The sequence below is a fragment of the Lolium rigidum genome, chromosome 7 (genome assembly GCF_022539505.1).
Source record: "Lolium rigidum isolate FL_2022 chromosome 7, APGP_CSIRO_Lrig_0.1, whole genome shotgun sequence".
Taxonomy (NCBI): Eukaryota; Viridiplantae; Streptophyta; class Magnoliopsida; order Poales; family Poaceae; genus Lolium; species Lolium rigidum.
The window spans coordinates 233,898,414-233,919,090 of NC_061514.1; the positions used below are offsets into that span (position 1 = coordinate 233,898,414).

The 20,677-nt window shown below is 42.8% G+C and overlaps 1 pseudogene; it reads left to right on the forward strand.

Annotated features, from left to right (window-relative positions):
* The first annotated feature begins 2,723 nt into the window (after nt 1-2,723).
* Nucleotides 2,724-20,677, forward strand: part of LOC124672542 — a 57,224-nt pseudogene continuing 39,270 nt past the window's right edge.

A 20,677-nucleotide genomic window follows, 5' to 3' on the forward strand; every position in this document is an offset into this window, starting at 1 on the left:
TGCTTTTGAATTTCAAAGCTTCTATGTGCATGATCGGGCAAATGATAAGAGAGTCGTGGTGACTGTCAAACCGCGTATTGTTGATGAGAACTTCTGTTTCTCTGCTCAAGCAATATCCTCAACTGATATGGCAGGGTCTACTGCTGTTGATGATAGTCAGAAAGCTATTGGTTGGGGCAAGGCTAAGGTTCTGGATGCTCCTGTAACTGATTCAGTGAATGAGATCGATGATGCTACATTGTGTATGCCTGTGCTTTCACCTATATCTTCTTGTTCGACCCCTGTCAACAAAACTGCTGTCCGAAGGAAGAAGCAGTCTGTGCCACTAGATCCGTCGTTTCAGCGTGTCACCCGAAGTGTATCAGTTAATAAGGGTTTTCGAGCAGCTCCACTTAAGGATCTGCAACCACAACCCAAGAAGCGCACGAGGAAGGTTGAGCCTTCTTCAGCTGTGCGAGATTTGATGAGGAGGACGCCTGTGGCGTCAGACAAGACTGACAAGGAAGCAGGAAGCTCTAAGACTGAATGAGCAGCCATGGTGTCTATTCCTGTGATGCAGCGCATTGGTGATCTTTTGCAGATGGACCCTGAAGATCTGACAGTGGCAAAGCTTAAAGCAGAGCCAAGTGTTGATGATGTCAAGCAACCTGAAGTTGATGATTAGTGGTCTTACTTTATTCCAAGGGCACTGTGGTGCTAGTCATGTTGTCTCTTTACATGTCCCTGTTTATTTCTGTGGCACTTGTCAGTTCAGTGTTAGTATGAACTCCAGAGTTGAGTGTGTGATATGGGTTGGCTACGCTAACTCATTGAAATGGTTCTTATTATGGTTTGGATAATGGATTGTCGCTTTTGGTCAGTATTGGGGTGGAATATTAGGGGTATCAATGCAGAAGCTAAGCAATTAAAGGTCAGAGAGAAAATGGAAGAAAGTAACTGTGCTATTTTATGTTTGCAAGAGACAAAGAAAGAATCTTTTGATCGCAAATTTATAAGGGGGTTTTGTCCACGCCGTTTTGATAATTTTGTTTGTTCTCCTTCTGTGGGGTCCTCTGGGGGAATGCTGGTTGTTTGGAATTCGGCAATGTTTACTGGGACTTTATTAGACCTACAGAAATTCGGCATAATTATAAAATTCACCTCGACTCATTCTAATCAGCAGTGGACCTTGGTTAATATTTACGGTCCATGTCAGGGGGAGGAAAGAGATAACTTTGTGCAATGGCTTTATAACCTGAATGTACCAGATGATGAGGATTGGTTATTCATGGGCGATTTTAATTTTATTCGCTCGCAAGATAATAGAAATAGACCAGGTGGGGATCTCAATGACATTTTCCTTTTTAATGAGATTATTAGTCATCTCGGTTTAACGGAACTACCACTTAAAGGAAGATCTTTCACGTGGTCTAACATGCAAACTGAGCCACTGTTGGAACAGCTTGATTGGTTTTTTACGTCGGTTAATTGGACAGATTCCTATCCTAATACAATGGTACATCCTCTTGCAAAAACCACATCGGATCATGTTCCATGTAATGTGTCTATACAGACCACCATTCCGAAAGTGCATTTGTTTCGTTTTGAGAACTTTTGGCCAGAGCAGCCTGGGTTTATGGAGTGTGTCACCTCTGCATGGCAACAAGAATATAGAGCACCAAATGCTGCAGCACTGCTTGTCAAGAAGCTAAAAGGGCTTAGATCAAGCCTTAAGAAGTGGAAAATGAGTTTGTCCAAGTTGAAAGATTTAATTGCTAGATGCAACATGGTTATATTATTTTTTGATAACTTGGAGGAATACAGGAACCTTTTTTTGCCTGAGGCAAATTTCAGAAAGTTAGTAAAACTGCACCAGGAAAAGTTATTGCATGCCCAGTATAGATACTGGAGGAAAAGGTGTACAATTAGATGGATGAAGCAAGGGGAGGAAAACACAAAATTCTTCCATGCTATGGCAACAGAGAGATACAGAAGAAATAGTATTGCCTCTTTAGTTTCTGATGATGGAAGGCAGGTCAGTAATCATGATGAGATGGCTGGCATGGTGTGGAGTTGTTACAAGGATCGTATGGGGTCTTCTAAGGGAATTGATATGAAATTTGATTTGAATGTTCTCTTGACTAAGGTTGATGGGTTAGATAATTTGGCTGCTCCTTTTACTACTGAGGAAATGGATTTGGTGGTTAAAAGGATGCCTGTTGATAAGGCCCCAGGGCCTGATGGTTTCAATGGATTATTCATGAAGAAGTGTTGGCAGATTATTAAGCATGACTTTTATAATCTTGCTAGTGAATTCTCACAGGGCAGCATAAATCTGGAGCATATTAACACTTCCTATATTTCTTTGGTTCCTAAAAAGCAGTCAGCAGAGAGTGTTAATGATTATAGACCCATCTCTTTGACAAATTGTTGTCTGAAGTTTCTCACCAAAATGGCAGCAGATAGATTTCAGAAGGTTATTATGCAGTGCATTCACAAAAATCAGTATGGTTTTATTAAAAGCAGAACAATTCATGATTGCCTTGCATGGACTTTTGAATATATACATCAATGCAAAGCTTCTAAGAAACCAGTTGTCATTTTGAAGCTTGATTTTGAGAAGGCTTTTGATACTATTGAACATGAGGTTATTTATGAGATTCTAAGGAAGAAAGGTTTCACTAAGGAATGGATTGCTTGGGTCAAAATGATTTTGGAATCTGGCATTTCTTCAGTTCTGATAAATGGTGTCCCTGGTAAGCAGTTCAAATGCAAAAGGGGAGTTCGGCAGGGAGATCCACTTTCTCCATTATTATTTGTGCTTGGGGCAGATTTGCTGCAATCAGTGGTGAATGATTTATTGCAGAGGGGTCTTATATCCTTGCCTATTCAAACTGGTGATCCAGACTTCCCAATCATACAGTATGCAGATGATACTTTGTTGATTGTGCCTGCTGATGCTGTTCAGCTATCTGTGCTCAAAATGGCTCTACAGGAGTTTAGCTCCTCCACAGGTTTGAAAGTAAATTTTCATAAGTCTTGCATGTTGCCTATAAATTTGTCAGAGGAGGAAGTGGCAGTGTTAGCAGCTGACTTTGGATGTAAGCTTGGTGTTATGCCTTTTACTTATCTAGGGTTACCTTTGGGTACAACAAGGCCAAATATGCAAGATCTTTTACCTATGGTTGATAGAATGGAAAGGAGATTATCTGCTAGTTCTTCTTTGTTAGCCTATGGTGGTAGACTACAGCTAATTCAGTCATGCCTCAGCTCTATGCCGATCTTCTTTCTTTGTTCATTAAGTATACATGTTGGCATTATTAAGCAATTGAATCGAATCATTAGGCAGTGCCTGTGGAGAAAGAAAAGGGGGGAATGTAATACCAGTCAGTCTTTGGCTTCATGGGAAATGATATGCAAACCCAAAAAGAGTGGAGGCTTAGGGATTTTGGATTTCAAGCTGCAGAATGAAGCCCTTCTTTTAAAGCAGTTGCATAAGTTCTTTAATCGTGAGGACTTACCCTGGGTGAAGCTGGTTTGGAATTATTATCCAGAGGGGGTGCCACATGTTTCAAAGCTTTGTGGGTCTTTTTGGTGGCGAGATGTAATGAAGTTGTCTGAGCTTTACAGATCTGTAACTTCGGTTAATATAAAGGATGGTGTCACAACTTTGTTTTGGGCAGATAAGTGGAATGGTGTTTGTCCTCAGGAGAGATTTCCCAGGCTTTTCTCTTACACAGTGAATCAGACGATATCTGTTAAGGAGGCTTTGCTTCTAACTGACATCAATGTTTTGTTTGAAAGGCCTTTGTCACAGCAGGCAGCCACTGAGCTTGTGGATTTGCAGGAGCTGATTCAAGGTGTGGTTTTGCAACCTGATGGAAAGGATGAATGGAAAACTATATGGAAGGATGGAACTTATTCTGCTAAACGTTTCTATCAGCATAGTTTCAGAGGATTTACCTGTAGTAAGGTATATGGATGGATCTGGAGGAGTCAATGTTTGCTGAAAATAAAAGTGTTTGCCTGGCTGCTAATTAGTGACAGGCTTAACACCAAGGACATGATTAAAAGAAGACATTGGAATGTCACGGATGAGTACCATTGTGTTCTTTGTCCTGCACATTGCTATGAGGACAGGATACATTTGTTCTTTGAATGTGTTTTTAGCATAAGGGTTTGGAACTACTTGCAGATTGATTGGTCGGTTGGGGATACAATTGAGGAGAAATTCATACATGCCAGGAAGGAGTTTGGGAAGCCATTTTTCACTGAGGTGGTTATCTTAGCAGCTTGGCACATTTGGAAACAAAGAAATGGTCTGATCTTCCAGCACACAAGACCTTCTTTCAGAGCATGGAGGAGAGATTTTATCCATGAAGTATCTCTGCATAAGCATAGGGTCAAACAGAAACATGTATCTCAGCTGCAGGCATGGATTGATGCTTTACCCTAGTTCTTTTGACCCTTTTCCTCTTTTTGTTTTTTGTACATTGCTAACTTTGTAACTTTGTTTATAAATAAATAAATTGCTGTGAGGCTTTGCCTCAAAGTTTCTCTCAAAAAAAAAAGTAGTTTGTCTAGTCAAAGATGCCATTAGGGTTTCTTGCCCTGTAAGCCACCTCTCCTCTATATAAGGAGAGGGGGCAGCCCCTCTTACGGGCGGACAGATGAACACAGAAGAACACCTGTACGAAGAAACTTGTAACCTGTTGAGATCAATAAAGAAGATGATCTAGAGCGAGTTCTTCCTTATGTCTTTCTTCTTCAACCTCTAGCCTTGGCTAAGTTCTTGAGGAAACCATCCGGAAGTTCATCCCATCTAATCACAAACCCTCCCCCGAATCCTCTTGCGTCCATTCGGCCCCAACCTAAGCCATCCTATGGCATCTGTTTGTTCACCACGACGACACATCTCATTTAAATCACTTTCTCAAGTAATCCAAGGTGAGGTGATGACATTAGTCTTCATGACCCCAGATGTTATTACTTGAGAATATTAAATCATTTTCCAAAGTAATATTTAAAGGGATTTCTAGTTTCGTGCCCCTGGTTCGTTAGTTGTAATCAGTTTTCCCCAGCCTCTTAACTTTTCCTCAGTTTTCCCCTCCCTCTAGTTTGAAACCCCTTGCAGAGGCTCGGACGGGAGGGTTGCCGTCTGGTCAGAGGCCTTCCGTTACCGGTGACATCTAGGGAGCCGCGGTGGTTTTGACTTGACCGTTGCTTTCGAAATGTGTTGACTATTGACTGGAAGAGCTGACCCAAAGCTTTCCCCTCCGTCCGAGACTGGAGGAGCTCACACACCGCCCCTCCGCCGCCACGCCATCCTGCCCACCTACCTTATGGCGTCGTCCGCCGCCGAGCCGGCCACGCCCCCACCACCACCCCCGGGCTCCGCCTCCACCAGATATGGATCTACCCCTGTCCTCTTTGTAATTCCGTCAGGTGTGCCGACTATTCCCGCCAGCCGTGGAGAAGATTGGGAATCGGAGGGACCTAACGCATGGATTCCATCTGGGTAAGCATCGTCTGCCTATCCCATGTGAATTAACGGTAGGCGGTTTTGAGCGCCAATCGTTGTTGCTCAACTAACTGCGTTGCTTTTCGAATAGGATGGATCCAGCGCTGGCTTTTCGGTTGGTGGTTAGGCTGGATTCTAGCTTTACGCGTGATTCTAAACGCTGTAAGACTGGGTTTAACTTCCCTGCGGTGGTTGCAACCACCATCTCGTTAACGGATTTCAAAGCTAACATCTACGATAACTACACCTGGAGCTCTCTCGATGCGGTTCATTTCGAATATTTCAACAGCTCGGAGGGAAGATTTGTTCCACTAATTTCCGAAGACGATCCGGGAATTCTTTTTGCTTTGAATGCTTCTTGCCGGTTCGGTAAAATTCGTATCCATGTGGACAGGGGCCGGGCATCATCCGGTGTCGGGGCATCATCAGGTGGTCGGGCATCATGTCTCTCTCTGCTGCTGCCTCGCTAATAGTGTGCGTCGTGGCGCTCCTTGTAGGTCCACAACAGCACCATCCGTCCCCGGTGCTAGTGGTAGCCGGATCGTTCGTACGGTCGATGTGGAGGACGATGCGGACATTGAGGATCAGCCTCCTCAAGATGATGAGGATGAGTTGATGTTTCCTGAATTGGTAGATCGATGCGATAAGCGTGCAATGGAGGATCAATACATGGAAGATATGGCTTTTGGTGCCGGATTTGATGACACTGATGATGAAGAGAAGAATGAGAATGATGACAACCTCGTTTTAGCCGATTACGAAGGTGAAGACTTGCCAACAATTGAGTGGAACAGGGAGAATCCCCAGCTTGTAGAAGGCACCGTGTTTCAAACGATGATGGACTGCCGTAATGCAATTACTACATATCACATTCTCACTAAGAATAATTTTGAGGTTATTAAAAGTGAGCCGGGTAGGTTCACAATTAAATGCCCATACCTAAGGTGTAAGTTTTGGCTGCATGCATCCACAATGCGCGAAGCAGCTTGGTTCTGGTACTACGCCAACCAGTTGTGTATTTAGATCACGGTGTAAAATTTGTTATCTATTACTGACATCCCTTATCATTATGTTTCAGATAAAGAAGAATAAGGAGATCCATAGGTGTCCACCTCTAGGGGGAGAGCCAGAGCTGAAAACAAAGCTAGCGAAGACTAGGTGGTTGGCAGATGTAATCCTAGATTAGCTGAGAGAAAATCCTTCACTTGGTCCAACAGCACTCGTAAAAAAGGTTGTTGAGAAGTATAAAATGGAAGTACCTTACATGAGGATGTTCTATGCAAAGGAAATGGCTCTTGACAAGATCAATGGTCCATGGAAAATGAAAGCTTTCAGTTGCTTTACAATTTCAAAGCTGAAGTGGAGATGGCTAGTCCAGGCAGTGTTGTAGCGATAGACAAGCATACAGTTCCCTACAAATTGAAAAGCGGGAAGGTAATGCACAAGGAATGTTTTAGAAGGGCTTTTTTTGTTTCAAAGCTTGCTGAAAAGGCTTTTTGGACGGTTGCAGGCCTTATTTGGCCGTGGATGCATCAGCTCTTCATGGCAGGTTTAAAGGACAGCTAGTTGCTGCTACTGCAGTTGATGGACATAATTGGATGTTCCCTGTTGCTTATGGGGTTTTGGAGGTTGAGTCACAGGAAAGTTGGACTTGGTTTCTGCAGAATTTGCGCGGCCTTATAGGTCATCCACCAGGACTTGTTATCCACACAGACGCTTGCAAAGGTTTGGAGACTGCTGTAGAAGCAGTATTCCACGGAGTGGAGCATAGGGAATGTATGCGACACTTGGTACAGAATTTTACAAAGAAATTCAAGGGTAAAGTTTTTACTCGACAACCTATGGCCAGCTTCATACACATGCAGCTCTAGGAAGCATATGTTTCATTTGGATGTGTTGTATAAACAAAAACCTGGGGTGAAGGAGTACTTGGATGAACATCATGGTAGGGTGTGGTCAAGAAGCCAATTCAATGAAATTTGCAAGGTAGACTATGTAACAAGTAACCTTGCGGAGAGTTTCAATTCAAAGGTCAAGTCATTGAAAGGGCTTATGCTGTGGCAAATATTTGATAAGATTAGGCGAGATGATCATGATAAAGATCGATCTGCGTCAAAGAATTGCATCCACAAATTATGTTGGCCATCTCATGCTCCCATCTTTGATTAAGTCTTTGCATGCCAGGGCAAAACAATTGAGGATACAATGCGTCAGAAAAGGAATGGAGGCTGAGGTAACCTACACTGACAAAGAAAACAGGCAGTGGAGGTATCCAGTGAGTTTGGTTGATAGGACATGCCATTGTAGGGGATGGCAGATCCGTGGGATACCCTGCATACATGCATTGTTTTTCATGAGTGTTATAGGGGGTGAAGATGGTGAAGTTGATCAGTATGTGTCAGAGTATTTCTCTGTTGCCAAATTTAGGGCTGCATATGCTATGAATGTTCCTACCTTGTTGTGAAAAGACCAATGGATGAAAGTCGATCCAGACTTCAAACTGTACTCTCCAGTATTGACTAGACCGGCAGGTAGGCCGAGGAAGAATAGGATCAGAGCTAGTGCAGAGGGTGGTGCACCGATTCGAAAACGTAAGTAAAAACGTTGTGGAATCCCTGGACACATTGCTAGGCTTTGTAAAAATGGAGTTGACCCAGCTTTTGGAATGGAAGATCAGGCGGGAGCAGAAAATGCAGAGGAGAATGAAGCAGCAATTCAACTTGAGATTGAAGCAGCAGTTCAACATGAGGAGATTGAAGCAGCAAATGCAGAGGAGATTGAAGCAGCAGTTCAACATGAGGAGATTGAAGCAGCAAATGCAGAGGAGATTGAAGCAGCAGTTCAACATGAGGAGATTGAACCGATGGATCGAGAGCGGGGGGAACAGATGGATGTAGAGCTGCTTGAACCATTGGATGGAGAGCAGAGGGAACATATGGATGTAGAATGGCTTCAACCGATGAGTCTAGAGGAGAGGGAACAGTATAGTCGAGAATGCCACGAAAGTAGTAAGGCCATGATAGAAGGTAACTTCGAAGAGTACATGGCAGAAGAAAAAGCACAAGCTTTGCAGAAGAAGAAGAACAAGAAAGAGGGAAAAAGGAAGGTAGACACCGGTAATATCCCTGTTAGGGTTACCCGGAGTAAGGTGGTGGCCCCGGCGAGTCACACCAGGAGAAAGAGAAAGATTTTATTCTGAACAACTAATTTGAATTTGTATGAACAATTTGTATTGGGGTTCCCTTTGTATTGGCGATCCCTTTGTGTTGAACAATTTGTATTGGGGTTCCCTTTGTATTGAGGATGCCTTTGTGTTGAACAATTTGAATTTGTATGAACAATTTGAATTTGTATGAACAATTTGTATTGGGGATGCCTTTGTGTTCAACAATTTGAATTTGTATGAACAATTTGTATGCCACATTTAAGCCACATTTATCATTTTCTCTAGGGTTTAGGGTTTTAGGGTTTTAGGGTTTTAGGGTTCAATTCAAAATAATTCAAGACATGGTGGAACCTTCCCATGGAGCCTTGTTATGTTACCTACAACCTAGAGAAATAATAATGGAAAAGGAAATATAGAGATATGAAGTTTTTATGCCAAAAGCTTCAAAACCACTTCCTAGTCCATGAGCTACTAGATATGAAGATGCAGGGCTTTCTGCTCAATACACCTCCCAAATACCCACTATGCTTACAAAATTTGTCCAAATGAGTCCAAATTCGTCACACTTGTGTATCTTTGAGTTGCAAACAATATCTAGTCTGCCAAAATGTAATATATTGTTCAAATAACACAATTTTATAATTTTTATGCCAAAAGCTTCAATTTCCCTTAGTCCCTTTATTATTTGGGTGCCCCTGTTTTACTTAGTGTTACTCAGCTTTCCCCTCCGGGCCCACTTGTTTTACTCAGTCCTACTCAGCTTTGCCCTTCCGATAAACATTTCCTCACTTTTCCCCCTCTTAGTTCTACTCAGTTTTCCTAACTTGTACTCACTAGCTGATCTCTGATTGGTCGAGATGTATGTCACATGGATCTTGGTTGGTTGAAAGCTCAACGAACGCTTGCACCGTTCGATCATTTATGATCGGACGGCTTGTATCTCTCTCTCTACCACGATGGACGCATACGGAGACAAGAGCAGAGCACATACCTACCAACCCTGGCAGTCGCATATTCCAGTCGCATCTTCCTCTCTCGTATTTCCTCTCTTACTCCGGCGGTCGTGGCGGCGCGGATCTAACCGTGCGTGCGGCGGCGTGCGATGGCGCGGATCTAACCGTGCGTGCGGCGGCGTGCGGCGGCGCGGATCTAACCGTGCGTGCGGCGGCGTGCGGCGGCGTGCGGCGGCGCGGATCTAACCGTGCGTGCGGCGGCGTGCGGCGGCGCGGATCTAACCGTGCGTGCGCCGTGGATCTAAGAGTGCCGGTGAGGATCTGACCGTCAGAAATAGTTGAAATGTCTCTCCTTGTCTCACTTTCGATTCTATTCTCAGATCTGTTGAATGATGAAGAACACCAAGACGGCGGCCGTGCCGACAGTGGTCATCGATGCCACGAACATTGAAACCATCGCCTACAACATCGCTTCGATGGCGCAGACCCAGCCTTCAATGTCGGAGCCCGTTGATGTCTCACTTCCGGTGCCGAGAGTGCGAATCGATGCCAAGACGATTGAAGCCATCGTCTACAACCGCGCTGCAAAGCCGCCGATCCAGCCCTCCGCAGATCCGTCGCTGATGAAGTACACCAAGACAGCGGCGGTTCCGACAATGGTCATCGATGCCACGAACATTGAAGCCATCGCCGATAACATCGCTTCAACGGCGGATGGCGCAGATGACCACCCCTCAGCCGCCTCGTCGTCCCGGCCTTTCTTGCCCATCACTGCGCGGCCGTGTTCGACGCCGCAAATTGGGATAAATTATGATAAATTTGTATTTTCCAATTTCCAATTGGGATAAAATTGTTCGAACTACTACCTCCGTCTCAAAAAAAGCTTCTCCATGTTCTTGATGTGTCCATGTACATCCGTATGTATGATTTGAATTCTATCCCAACTTGATTGGGAAGATATTGATATGTATTTGATCCGGAGGCTGGTACATGCTTTCACTTTTGGGATCCCTTCACTTTTATAAAATGTTCATGCATGCTAAAATTATCGTGCGCATTACTTACCACAAATAGGAAATTGTACACCAAAATACAGTGCTTAGAGCCACAACAAAATACAGTGGCTAGAGCCATCTACTGAATAACAATTCTATACTAAATCGTCTACCATAACCACATAACTGCTAGGACAGGGATGACACCTAATAAAACTGCACAGATGAATCTACTTTTCTCCTCTCCCATCACTTTAAGTTCATGTTCTAGATTTTCTACCACTTGATCAAATACGGCAAGATCTGTCTCAACTCTCAACTTCTCCTTGCGAATAAGCTCTGAATTCTTCTTTTCTTCCTCCACAATACGCTTCAGCTCGAATATCATCAGGTTTTTACGAGCCAATTCATCACCTAAATTGGCCACCTTCTCCTCCAAATCCATCCTCTGGCTACACTACTGGGTTGATTCATCTTGGTATGCAATGTACCATGGATCATCGGCTTGCCTGGCTAACTGTAACAATAATGGAAAAAAGAACAACTGAAATCACTCCAACAGGCCATGGCGGAACTTCAAATTCAACGGTAGTACAGAGAGCTAAAGCTAGATACCTGCACTTCCGACGAGGTAGGAGAAGTAGAACGTGGCCACGACATGATCGAATCGCCACCCTCGCCGGTGTACCCGCTACGACCAGACATTGAGGACTATTTCGTACCCGCAAACTCCAATAAATTACGGGAACCGAATCGATTAGGGGGCGGGGGAGGTAGAAGCGGAGGTCTTACCAAGCTATACCAATTGGTGCGCGGAACAAATCCCGGTCGTCGTGGGCGGCGGATCTGCTTGCGGCGGACTTTCCTGCGGTGGGTACAATGCGTGCGGACGAAAGAAGTGTTGGAGCCGTGGTTGACGTGCAGCGCCGCAGTTCATCCGCCGCCGCCGGGGGACAGAGCTGGCGGCGCGGCGAGGCGCCGACGATGGCTGCTCCGTCCGACGGTGGGGAACGAGCTGCCAGCGGTTATCCGGTCTAGCTTAAGAATAATTAATTAGCGAACTTGTTGCTTCTCTCTATGATATTCTCTAAAGACATATATCAGAGCGGCAATATGTGAGTTTTCCTGAAAAATAGACGACCCCACTCGGTCATTGGCTGCGGAGGCCCCACGGAGCGGCAATATATGATTTTCTCTAAATAAATAGATGACCCCACCGGTCATTGGCTGCGCAGCCCCACGGAGCGGCAATATATGATTTTTTCTCTCTAAATAAATAGACGACCCCACTGGTCATTGGCTGCGGCAGCCCCACAGAGCGGCAATATGTGTCTTTTCCTGAAAAATAGACGACCCCACTAGTCATTGGCTGCGGAGGCCCCACAGAGCGGCAATATATGATTTTCTCTAAATAAATAGACGACCCCACTGGTCATTGGCTGCGGCATCCCCACAGAGCGGCAATATATGTGAGTTTTCCTGAAAAATAGACGACCCCACTGGTCATTGGCTGTGGAGGCACCACAGAGCGGCAATATATGAGTTTTCCTGAAAAATATACGACCCCACCGGTCATTGGCTGCGGCAGCCCTATAGAGCGGCCCCATTTGTCATTGGCAGCACCGCGTATAAAATCATGAAATAAAACGGCCCACACGTCAGCGATAGATGGATGGCTGCTCCGACGTGTCTCCCGACCCTACCCGTCGGGGAGGAGCTGCCCCCGTGCGGCCCCACCCGGTCGGACTAACGGTCAAGGCCTCCGACCTGACGGCTACCGGCCGTTCCAGCACTTGTGCGTGTTTCAAACTAGAGGAGGGGAAAACTGAGGAAAAACTAAGGGACCGGGGAAAACTGAGTACAACTAACGAACCAGGGGCACGAAACTAGAAATCCCATATTTAAATTGTATGAGATGTAGTATCTCATTTAAATCATTTTCCCAAATGAATAAATATGAAGTGGTGACTTTGGTCAACATGACTTCATACTTTATTTGAGGAGATTACATCTTAGTAATATTCAATGAGAGGAAATTACTTTTCAAAAGAAATGAATGGAAAACCCTAGTATTATGTTGGGTGATGATTGTGATGATAATAGATCATCTTGTGTGGCAAATAGAATACTTAAGTATTGTTTGGTGATTGTGTACCTCGTATTCATTTATAGACGCTAGTACCGAGTGCTACGAGGAAGAAGAAGTCTACAAAGAGGAAGAAGAAAACTTTGATCACTATACCACTCAAGGCAAGTTATTACTAACGCAAGCTATACTCTTGCAAGCTACCCTAGTGCAAGCTCTACTAGAGCAAGGCACCATTACAAAGTTATTTTGTGCTTAAGGATTCCAATCCCAAGTTTTTATCTTGCAAGCTTTTACTATTGGTTATCAAAGTTTATTTGTTCATAGTTCACTTTGGTCTAGATATGGAGTGTTACAATAGCATCCAATTTAGCCTAGAGAGCTACAAGTTAGTTAGCACCCCTCATGACTAGTTGCTAGTGCTAAAACTAAAATTGACTACTCTAGATGGGAACATGTGAATCAAATGACTTTGAAAACCTTAGAATGATGAGTCATTCTATTGAAAGTTTTGAAGGTGAATATGACTTGTGAATGACATGGTGAATTGGACAAAAACTGATGGTTGGGTTCGGATGCGATACCATTCCAATTTTAGAGTACCCCCAAAATACCTGATCATGAGTAGGGCTTAACTGGAAATTTATGTGCTTTAGTATGGGTTCCCTCTAAACAAGCGTCATAGGGGTTATGTCGAGGCTGCCTCCGTGAAATGTGAAATGACGTGAAAATGAGGTGAATGTCCTACCCAAGCCCCGTGCAGTTCCCAGGATGGCGGTTTGCCATGGCTGGGAGGCCAAGCTCATTGGGAGAGGTGCCTATACTAGGGTAGGTATGTGAAAGGTTATGGTTGGTAGTCCGCACACTGAGTGTGATAAATCAGGACCAGTTACCCCTAACGGATTATTGCAAATATTGTGGCAAAAGTGTGCAACCTCTGCAGAGTGTAAACCTATTCGAATAGCCGTGTCCGCAGTTATGGACGGTTGGAATAGCCGTGTCCGCAGTTATTGTGGCAAAAATGTGACATGTGACGGGTGACTTGTGACTTGAACTTGAAAAGTGAATTTGACTTGATCACAACAGAGTTGTGGGAATGACACTAATGTTCCCACTTGAGTTAGTTAGGCAAACAAAGAGTCTTTTACTACTAAGTGCTTATGAAATAAAACTGGCTTTATGCAAATGAACCTAGAGCTTAGAACCCCATTGCTATAGATAATAGTGCTTACACTAGTATTAGTTTGCGAGTACTTTAAAGTACTCATGGCTTTGTCCCTGGCTATTCAAATGGCCAGACTATGAAGAGGAGCACCAGTACCAAGAGGATGGACAGCAGGACGTCTATGATAACTAGGACTACCTCCTGACGTCAAAAGTTGCCTGTGGAACAGATGGACCGCTACTACGTTTCTTCCGCTGTGTGTTTTGTAATTGGATCTCTAGATCCACTATTGTTGTAAGACTGGATCATGTGATCCCTTGTTGTAAGACGATTATGGTTTGTAATGAATGATGTTCTGTGATATCAATCTATTATGTCTCGCAAAAACAATATTCCTGGGATTGCGATGTATGGCATAACAGGCATCTGTAATTAAAAATCCGGGTGTTGACAAGTTGGTATCAGAGCCATTGTTTGACCTTAGGAGGCCCTAGTTAGAATGGACGTCTGAAAAACTTAGTTTCAAAACAAATGAAGTGAATATTTATGAAAACTTATTCTCACTCTTATCCTTGAGATCATTTCAAAAAGAGAAATCCATGCTCTACTTTTCCTTGTAATGCTACTTAAAATTTGGCACACTTGATCACTTCTCTAACTTACTCATCCTAATTGCTCACAGATGGACTACCACTATGAGTCCTATCAGCTTGGCCACGGAGGAGACCTAATGTTCGAGAAGGATTTGGAACAACTAGTTGAATATTTAGGACGCCCGTATCCCGAGTTTTTTGGAGTGCCACTCAATAATCAGTCGGGAAGACAACCTCAGTGGGAAGTTACTGCAGATCTGAGAGGAAAGCTAGGAGCCCCAATTTGGAAAACCATATGGTTTTCGGTAAAGGGAAACACTTGGAAGGAAGGGATAGCCAAAGCCATGCAGGAAGCACTTGCCCGTCTGTGTGGACAGAATGTGAACACGATCAAGAACACTCGTTTCTTTTACTACCCAATACATGACCCCATGGGAAGGCCAATAACCATGCCACCACACCCGGAGATGAACCACTATGTTGCATACCTGGACTTCATGTTGTACAAGACCCGCAAGGAGTTGGACAACGCTCGCGCCTTTCGCCAAGCACATTACCCCTGAAGACGAAGAACCTGCCATTCCGTATGAAGAGTGGTATCACTAGAGCACTCGGGTAGGTGTGAGTTTGTATCTGTCCCCTTGTATCGTAGAACGAATGAATGGTTGTTAAAACCAACGGTGTGTTAGTTTTGTAATGTGTGATGTTTGGTATGAATGAAAAAGTGTTGTTGGTTTTTACCCCCTCAACAACTACTCAAGTTTTGAAACTTATCAAATTTAAACCAAACAAACCATAGAAAATTCCCTCTTATCTTATGATCTACCTCAAATATTCAGATGGCCCCTCCAACCCGCAGCACCAACCAAGATGCAATGTTGCAGATGCTACAAATGATGATGGCAGACAGAGAAGTTGAAAGAGCTGAACGACAAGCCAACCTTGTCGTACTGCAGCAGCTTGCCCAGAACAACCAAGGACATGGAAATCAGGATCATCCTGGATCCAAGTTGAAGAATTTCCAGAACACTAACCCTCCCATGTTCAGCAAGGCGGAAGAGCCGTTAGATGCAGATGATTGGCTCCAAACAATGGAGAACAACCTGGAAGTTGCAGGAGTTGAAGCTGCAGAGAAAGTATTGTTTGCCACCCATTACCTGTCAGGACCTGCCAGAGCCTGGTGGACAAGTGCCCGTGCAATGAATGCAGGACAGATGATGACCTGATAAGACTTCAAACTCAAGTTCAGCAAGTACCATGTGCCCCCAGGTTTGATCAAGAAGATGAGGGATGACTTCAGAGAACTCAAGCAAGGAAGGATGTCCGTGGTGTGATGTCTACGCACGCTTCTATTCCTGTAGACAGTGTTGGGCCTCCAAGAGCAGAGGTTTGTAGAAAAGCAGCAAGTTTTCCTTAAGTGAATCACCCAAGGTTTATCGAACTCGGGGAGGTAGAGGTCAAAGATATCCCTCTCAAGCAACCCTGCAATTACGATACAAGAAGTCTCTTGTGTCCCCAACACATCTAATACACTTGTCAGATGTATAGGTGCACTAGTTCGGCGAAGAGATAGTAAGATGCAAGTGATATGGATGAATATGAGTGGTAATAACAATCTGAAATAAATATGGCGGCAAGTAAACATGTAACAGAACTTGTTGGAAACGGTGTTTCAATGCTTAGAAACAAGGCCTAGGGATCATACTTTCACTAGTGGACACTCTCAACAATGATCACATAAATAAATAACTTCTCTTCACTTGTGCTACTTCAAACACTCTCTTGTTGGATAATAAACACCATTCATTGTGTAGGGCTACAAGAGCACCCTCAAGCCGGAGTAAACAAGCTCCACAACATTCGGAGTTCATATTAAAGTAACCTCTAGAGTGCATAATAGACCGTTGCAATTTAGACCGAGTACTAACATAGCATACACACTGTCAACAATAGCTATGAAAGGGGAATAGACCGCATCAATACTATCATAGTAATAGTTAACTTCATAATCTACAAGAGATTACAATCATAACCTACGCCAAGTACTACATGATGCACACACTCGTCAACATTACATCATGGAGGAGGAATAGACTACTTTAATAACATCACTAGAGTAGCACATAGATTAATAGTGATACAAAGCTCATGATCACATAAAGATCACACCATGGGAGAGAGAGAGATGAACCACATAGCTACCGGTAGAGCCCTCAGCCTCGGGGGAGAACTACTCCCTCCTCATCATGGGAGACAGCGATGGCGATGAAGATGGCGGTGGTGTCGATGGAGATGACTCCGGGGGCAATTCTCCGTCCCGACGGCGTGCCGGAACAGAGACTTCTGTCCCCCGAAACGGAGTTTCGCGATGGCGGCGGCGTCCCTGGAGTCTTTCTGGAATTTCGTCAATTGGTGTAGGGTTTTTACGTCGCGAGGGGTTAAATAGGCGAAGAGGCGGAGTCGGAGGGGCCAGGGGGCTCCCTCCTCATAGGCTGGCGCGCCCCCCTCCAAGCCGCGCCGCCCTATGGTCTGGGGGCCCTGGGCCTCCTCTCCGGCTCCCCTTCGGTGTCCTGGTCCGTCTCGGTGAAATATGATGTTTTGCCTTTGTTTCGTCGAATTCCGAGAATATTGCCCGAACAGCCTTTCTGGAACCAAAAACAACAGAAAACAGGAACTGGCACCTTGGCATCTCGTTAATAGGTTAGTTCCGGAAAATGCACCAAAACGATATAAAGTATGGATAAAACATGTAGATATTGTCATAAAACTAGCATGCAACATAAGAAATTATAGATACGTTGGAGACGTATCAAGCATCCCCAAGCTTAGTTCCTACTCGCCCTCGAGTAGGTAAACAATAAAAAGAATAATTTCTGAAGTGACATGCTACCAACATAATCTTGATCATACTATTGTAAAGCATATGAGATGAATGAAGTGACTCAAGGCAATGGTAAAGATAATGACTAAACAACTGATCATATAGCAAAGACTTTTCATGAATAGTACTTTCAAGACAAGAATCAGTAAGTCTTGCATAAGAGTTAACTCATAAAGCAATAAATTCTTAATAAGAGGTTTTGAAGCAACACAAAGGAAGATTTAAGTTTCAGCAGATGCTTTCAACTTCAACATGTATATCTCATGGATGTATATCTCATGGATGATTGTCAACACAAAGTAATATGATGAATGCAAATAAGCAAGTATGTAGGAATCAATGCACACAGTTGACACAAGTGTTTGCTCCTAAGATAGAAAGAAGTAGGTGAACTGACTCAACATAAAGTAAAAGAATGGACCCTTCGCAGAGGGAAGCATGGATTACTGTTTTTGTGCTAGAGATTTTCATTAAGAAAACATAGAAACAATTTTGTCAACGGTAGTAATAATTCATATGTGTTATGCATAAGGCATCCTATAAGTTGCAAGCCTCATGCATCGAATACCAATAGTGCTCGCACCTTGTCCTAATTAGCTTGGATTTACATGGATTATCATTGCATAACATATGTTTCAACCAAGTGTCACAAAGGGGTACCTCTATGCCGCCTGTACAAAGGTCCAAGGAGATAGATCGCATTTGATTTCTCGTTTTTGATAGATCTCAACTAAGGACATCCACACCGGGACAACATAGAAAACAAATAATGGACTCCTCTTTAATGCATAAGCATTCAACAACAGATAATATTCTCACAAGAGATTGAGGATTAATGTCCAAACTGAAACTTCCACCATGATTCATGGCTTTAGTTAGCGGCCCAATGTTCTTCTCTAACAATATGCATACTCAAACCATTTGATCATGATAAATCACCCTTACTTCACACAAGACGAACATGCATAGCATCTCACATGATATTCAATAAAGGTGTAATAGTTGATGGCGTCCCCAGAAACGTGGTTACCGCTCAACAAGCAACTTATAAGAAATAAGATACATAAGCAACATATTCAATACCACAATAGTTTTTTAAGCTATTTTCCCATGAGCTATGTATTGCAAAGACAAGGAATGAAATTTTAAAGGTAGCACGCAAGCAATTTACTTGGAATGGCAGCAAAATACCACGTAGTAGGTAGTTATGGTGGACACAAATGGCATAAGTTTTGGCTCAAGGTTTTGGATGCACGAGAAGCATTCCCTCTCAGTACAAGGCTTTGGCTAGCAAGGTTGTTTGAAGAAAACTCAAGTATGAACCGGTACAGCAAAGCTTACATAAGAACATATTGCAAGCATTATAAGACTCTACATTGTCTCCTTGTTGTTCAAACACTTCACCAGAAAATATCTGGACTTTAGAGAGACTAATCATGCAAACCAAATTTCAACAAGCTCTATGGTAGTTCTCCACTAATAGGTTCAAACTACATGATGCAAGAGCTTAAACATGATCCACTTGAGAGCTCAAAACAATTTCCAAGTATCAAATTATTCAAGACAATATACCAATTACCACATGAAGCATTTTCTGTTTCCAACCAAATAACAATGAACGAAGCAATTTCAACCTTCGCCATGAACATTAAAAGTAAAGCTAAGAACACCAGTGTTCATATGCAACAGCGGAGCGTGTCTCTCTCCCAAACAAAGAATGCTAGGATCCGGTTTTATTCAAACACAAACAAAAACTAAAAACATACAGACGCTCCAAGTAAAGCACATAAGATGTGACAGAATAAAAGTATAGTTTCACTAGAGGTGACCTGATAAGTTGTCGATGAAGAAAGGGATGCCTTGGGCATCCCCAAGCTTAGATGCTTGAGTCTTCTTGAAATATGCAGGAATGAACCACGGGGCATCCCCAAGCTTAGACTTTTCACTCTTCTTGATCATATTGTATCATCCTCCTCTCTTGATCCTTGAAAACTTCCTCCACACCAAACTCAAAACAAACTCATTAGAGGGTTAGTGCATAATCATAAATTCACATATTCAGAGGTGACACAATCATTCTTAACACTTCTGGACATTGCTCAAAGCTATTGAAAGTTAATGGAACAAAGAAATCCATTCAACATAGCAAAAGAGGCAATGCGAAATAAAAGGCAGAATCTGTCAAAACAGAACAGTCCGCAAAGACGAATTTTTTAGACGCACTTAACTTGCTCAGATGAAAAAGCTCAAATTGAATAAAAGTTGCGTACATATCTGAGGATCACACACAAAAATTGGCAGATTTTTCTGAGTTACCTACAGAGAGGTCTACTCAAATTCGTGACAGCAAGAATTCTGTTTCTACGCAGTAATCCAAATCTAGTATCATCCTTACTATCAAAGACTTTACTTGGCACAACAATGCAATAAAATAAAGATAAGGAGAGGTTGCTACAGTAGTAACAACTTCCAAGACACAACAAAACAGTAGCAAAATAAAACATGGGTTATCTCCCAAGAAGTGCTTTCTTTATAGCCATTAAGATGGGCTCAGTAATTTTAATGATACTCTCGCAAGAAATAAGAGTTGAAGCAAAAGAGAGCATCAAAAGCAAATAAGAAACTCTTTTAAGTCTAACCCACTTCCTATGAAAAGGAATCTTGTAAATAAACAAATTCATGAAGAACAATGTGACAAGCATTGGAAGATAAAACACGAGTAACTTCAAAATTTTCACCATGTAGAGAGGTGTTTTAGTACCATGAAAATGTCTACAACCATATTTTCCTCTCTCATAATAATTTCCAATAGCATCATGAACAAACTCAACAATATAACTATCACATAAAGCATTCTTATTCACATGCATAAAATTATCATTACTCTCCACATAAGCATAATCAATTTTATTAGTAAAAGTGGGAGTAAAACTATCACAACCATCATTGTAATCATCATAAATTGCATGCATGGTATAATCATAATAAACTTTATCCTCCATAGTAGGTGGCACCAAAATACCACTATCATTATAATCATCATAAATGGGAGGCAAAGTATCATCAAAGAAAATTTTCTCCTCAAAACTTGGGGGACTAAAAATATCATGCTCATCAAAACCAGCTTCCCCAAGCTTAAATTCTTCCATAGCATTAGCAATAATAGTGTTCAAAGAGTTCATGCTAATAACATTGCTGCAACTATTTTGCAAACAAAGTTCCATGGGTTTTTTAATTCTCTCTTCAAACACATCATGTCCTAATTCAATATAAATTTCATAAAGATCTCTAATTTTTTTGTTGTTTTCCATTAAGCCTAACTAGTGAAAAATAAAAAC